The following is a 4725-nucleotide window of genomic DNA, read 5'->3' as shown; positions in this document are numbered from 1 at the left end:
TTAGGTGGTACCGTATCAGAAAAGGGGATAGTCTGCCTTAAACCATATTGACTAGAGCTGGCAAAAGCTGACCCGACACGACAACACAACACGAACCGGACACGAAAAAAGCGGGTTAGTGTTGAGAATTTTCGACACGTTTAGTTAAATGGGTTAACACGACACGACACGATAATTAAATGGGTCGGGTTAGTGTTGAAATTTTCAACACGAATCTGACACGAGTTAACCCGCTTAATTAAGTGGGTCATGTCGTGTCAGACCCGTTTACCCGCTTAACATAAGAAAAAACGTATGATATGTAGGCTCTAACTTTATTTACTTCACTAAGGCCCAACAAACTAACAGCCCAAAGGAAAAACCCTAAAAAAACCCCTTCTCATGTTGCCAGCCGACATATATATGTATAGCAAATGAAACTTTAGAAGCATATTTCTCACTCTCTCCATCCATCGCCTGCTCTTATCTCTCCCATCTTTCTTACAAATTTGTTCTTAAGTTCCCTTTTGCCACTGTTAATTCATGGTTTTCTGATATTTCCTTATTGTTTGTAGATTGTTTGCTCAAATATGCTCCCCTTCTCTCTTCTTTTTCTAAGGTAATACGAAGTGTTAGTTTTGTTTGTTTGATTCCTTTTATCATTGATTTTATTTATTTGATGAGGAAAAGATTTGATTTTTTTCTAGTTTCTAATGGATTAATGTATTATGAATCATAATTAAGCAAAACATATCATTTTATTTAATCCCTTCAATTTTTATTCGTTCTCTTTAAAGTTTTATTAATTTTATACATTCTCATTTTCTCAGGTAGTCTATTTGCAATAAGGGGTGCTTCAAGCGTTTGGAAACAAGATGAAGATTTTTACAAACTGAAACGTCTAATTAAACACCTGAAAAGTCTAGATTATTTGTAATCTAAGGTTTTTGAACCATTTATTTGGTCTGTAACATATTGGAATTCGTTGGAAAAAACTATATTTTTTTGGCCATTAATTGATTTAACGAAATTATTAATCGTTTATTTAGTATTTCTCTCAATAATTTTTTTTAATTGGGTTGAAAAAGATGACACGAACACGACCCGATTAACTAAGCAGGTTAGGCGTGTTAGGTTCGTGTTACCCGTTTAATGAACAGGTCGTGTCCGTGTTTGGCATTCTGACCCGTTTATTAAACGGGTCATGTTCGTGTTTAGGGTTCCCAACCTGTTTATAAGTTGACACGGAAACGAACACGACACGACCCGTTTGCCAGGTCTAATATTGACGCATGACTCGGTAAGGGAAAGTATAAATGGGACGAGATAGCCCAACAAACACTAGTAGAAAAAACCCTTGTTGCAGCGGGCTTTTAGACCCTTGTTGCAGCGTACATCGTATGCTGCAACTGGGGGGCCTGCAACAAGTCTGAACTTGTTGCAGCGTACAATGTTCGCTGCAAAAAGTGATTTGTTGCAGCGGGCTTTTAGACGTATGCTGCAACAAGTGTGTAAATTTAGGCAAAAATCAAGACCTGTTGCAGCGTACAAATTGGTGTACGCTGCAACAGACGGGTTTGTCGCAGCGAACAACTACTTGTACGCTGCAACATACCTACCCTGTTGCAGCGAACAACAATTTGTACGCTGCAACAAGTCTTCATTTTAGCATACTTGTTGCAGCGAACAAGTATATGCCCCCTGCAACAAAGTCGTCATTTTGGCGGGAACATTTTAGTTTTATTTATTTATACCTAAAGTGTCTTACACCAAATATAGGAAGCTGTCAACAACGATAATAAAATATCACAACCTGTAGAACAAATATAAAAACAATAACTGATGTTTTGTATACATATATATATCCCAAAACCAATTTTAGTTTTGTTTAGGGATACCTAGAGTGCCTTGCACCAAATATAGAAACCTGTCACAACAACAATAGAATATCGCAACCTGTATAACAAATATAAAAACAATAACTGTTGTTTTGTATATTAATATATCCCAAATCCAAAGTGCAAGTACTACATTTAAATATTTGTTCGTTCCAATTTCAACGTACGCATACATTATAATATCAAACAACTCGACCAAGCGCGCTCAGGCCAATAATAAATACTTGCTGGTAAAAAAGTTAGCCAATTGCTCACGAACCACATCAATTCCTCACTAGCATAAGGGGCATTCCTCGGAGTATATACCTTCAAAAGCAAAAATTTGATGGGAGCATTAGATTAAATGTCATTTTAGTCTAAATATGATCTATAACGACCAAATGAGCCTTAAATGTGCATAAATAGATTGGAATGAGTATTGAAAACTATACTAATCATATTAATCATGTAATAAATTTGAATTAAGTCCTTAAGTTCTTTAGTTCAAAGTTGGAAACGAATATGTCATTTTTGTCTAAATATGACATTTTTGTCTAAATATGACCTATAGCGACCCAATGAGCCTTAAATGTGCGTAAGTAGATTGTAAAGAGTCTTGGAAACTTAAAACTAAGCATGTTAATCATGTAAAGGTTTTAAAATGAGTCTTTAGGTTCTTTAGTTCAAAGTTGGCAACGAAAATACCTTATTTTAGCCTAAATATGACCTACACCACCAAACAAGTCTAAAATGGCATAAATCGATCGTATTGAGTCTTAAAAACTTAAAACTAATCATATTAATCATGTAATAAGTTGGAAGTGAGTCCTTAGTTTCGTTAGTTCAAAGTTGGGAGCAAAAATGTCATTTTAGCCTAAATATGACCTATAACGGCCAAACAAGTCTGGAAGGAGTCTTGAAAACTTAAAATTAATCATATTAATCATGTAAAGGGTTTAAAATGAGTCTTTAGGTTCTTTAGTTCAAAGTTGGGAGCGAAAATGTCTCATTTTAGCCTAAATATGACCTATAACGACCAAACAAGTCTCAAATGTGCATAAATAGATTGGATTGAGTCTTGGAAAGTTAAAACTAATCATATGAATCATGTAATAAGTTTGAAATGAGTTCTTAAGTTCGTTAGTTCAAAGTTGGGAGCGAAAATGTCATTTTAGCCTAAATATGACCTATAACTACCCAATGAGCCTTAAATGTGCATACATATATTGGAATGAGTCTTGGAAACTTAAAACTAAGCATATTAATCATGTAAAAGGTTTAAAAGGAGTCCCTAGGTTCTTTAGTTCAAAGTTGGGAGCAAAAATGTAATTTTAGCATAAATAAGACCTATAAAGCCCCAATACGCCTTAAATGTGCATAAATAGATTGGAATGAGTCTTAGAAAGTTAAAACTATGCACATTAAACATCTAATAAGTATAAAATGAGTCATTAGGTTCTTTAGTTCATAGTTGGGAGCGAAAATGTCATTTTAGCCTAAATATGACCTATAACGACCCAATGAGCATTAAATGTGCATACATATATTGGAATGAGTCTTGGAAACTTAAAACTAAGCATATTAATCATGTAAAAGGTTTAAAAGGAGTCCCTAGGTTCTTTAGTTCAAAGTTGGGAGTGAAAATATAATTCTAGCATAAATAAGACCTATAACGCCCCAATAAGCCTTAAATGTCCATAAATAGATTGGAATGAGTCTTAGAAAGTTAAAACTATGCATATTAAACATGTAATAAGTATAAAATGAGTCCTTAGGTTCTTTAGTTCAAAGTTGGGAGCGAAAATGTCATTTTAGCCTAAATATGACCTATAACGACCCAATGAGCCTTAAATGTGCGTAAATAGATTGGAATGAGTCTTAAAAAGTTAAAACTATGCATATTAAACATGTATTAAATATAAAATGAGTCATTAGGTTCTTTAGTTCAAAGTTGGGAGCGAAAATGTCATTTTAGCCTAAATATGAACTATAATGTCATTTTAGCCTAAATATGACCTATAACGATCCAATTATCCTTAAGTGTGCATTAATAGATTGGAACGAGTATTGAAAACTTAAAACTAATCATATTAATCATGTAAAATGTTTAAAATGAGTCCTTAGGTTCTTTAGTTTAAAGTTGGGAGCGAAAATGCCTTATTTTAGCCTAAATATGACCTATAACGACCAAAAAAGTCTCAAATGTGCATAAATAGATTGGATTGAGTATTGGAAACTTAAAACTAATCATATGAATCATTTGATCAAAGAGGGTAGAAGATTATCTGGTAAAAGACAATAGAGGGTATATTTACCAAGAGCATTGGCTTTCTTCCTACTCTGTCGATTAAAGTTGCTCCAATAAGTGTAATCACTTCCTGTGGAGATGTATTCTTTAAAGTTGGAACACAGACACATGATAACTTATCCTACTAACAACAGGAAGTATGTTTTTCGAACCTGAAGCAAAGCATATATTATAGTACCAATGCTTGGAGAAAATCCTGTACATATAAATCAAATTTTAGAAGACAGTGGTTTTGCGCATTTAGTAAAATTATACTAGTATTTTCCTTCGTTTAAACAGAATTTTAAAAATAAAGTTCTTCGTAAATGTCATTTTAGCTCTAAGGTTTATGCCTGAAAGGCTGAAAACAGTCTCTTCTATCTGATTGGGAACCTTTATAGGTGCAAACAATATTTTCTAAATTCGATGAATCACAAAATTTCCGTGTGAGGATTGTCCTATCATCTATGGTACAGCATAAGCAACTCTATTTCGTAGAATTGCTGAAAATCTGAAATACTAACATGTAATTTGTATGTTCTATGCAGCTTCAAGTAAGGAAACATCCAACAAAGGAAGCAT

At 33.7% G+C, this 4725-nt stretch overlaps 1 long non-coding RNA gene across 1 annotated transcript; it reads left to right on the top strand.

Moving 5' to 3' along the window:
- Positions 1-344: 344 nt before the first annotated feature.
- On the top strand, positions 345-1023 carry LOC110789197 (uncharacterized). The gene is made up of 2 exons (XR_002533547.2): positions 345-598; positions 810-1023. It is a non-coding gene; the product is annotated as an uncharacterized lncRNA (long non-coding RNA).
- The last annotated feature ends 3702 nt before the right edge of the window (positions 1024-4725 follow it).

This window comes from Spinacia oleracea, chromosome 3, assembly GCF_020520425.1.
Source record: "Spinacia oleracea cultivar Varoflay chromosome 3, BTI_SOV_V1, whole genome shotgun sequence".
NCBI lineage: Eukaryota > Viridiplantae > Streptophyta > Magnoliopsida > Caryophyllales > Amaranthaceae > Spinacia > Spinacia oleracea.
The sequence above is the reverse complement of the archived record's forward strand: the minus strand, read 5'-3'. Positions and strand labels throughout refer to the sequence as shown.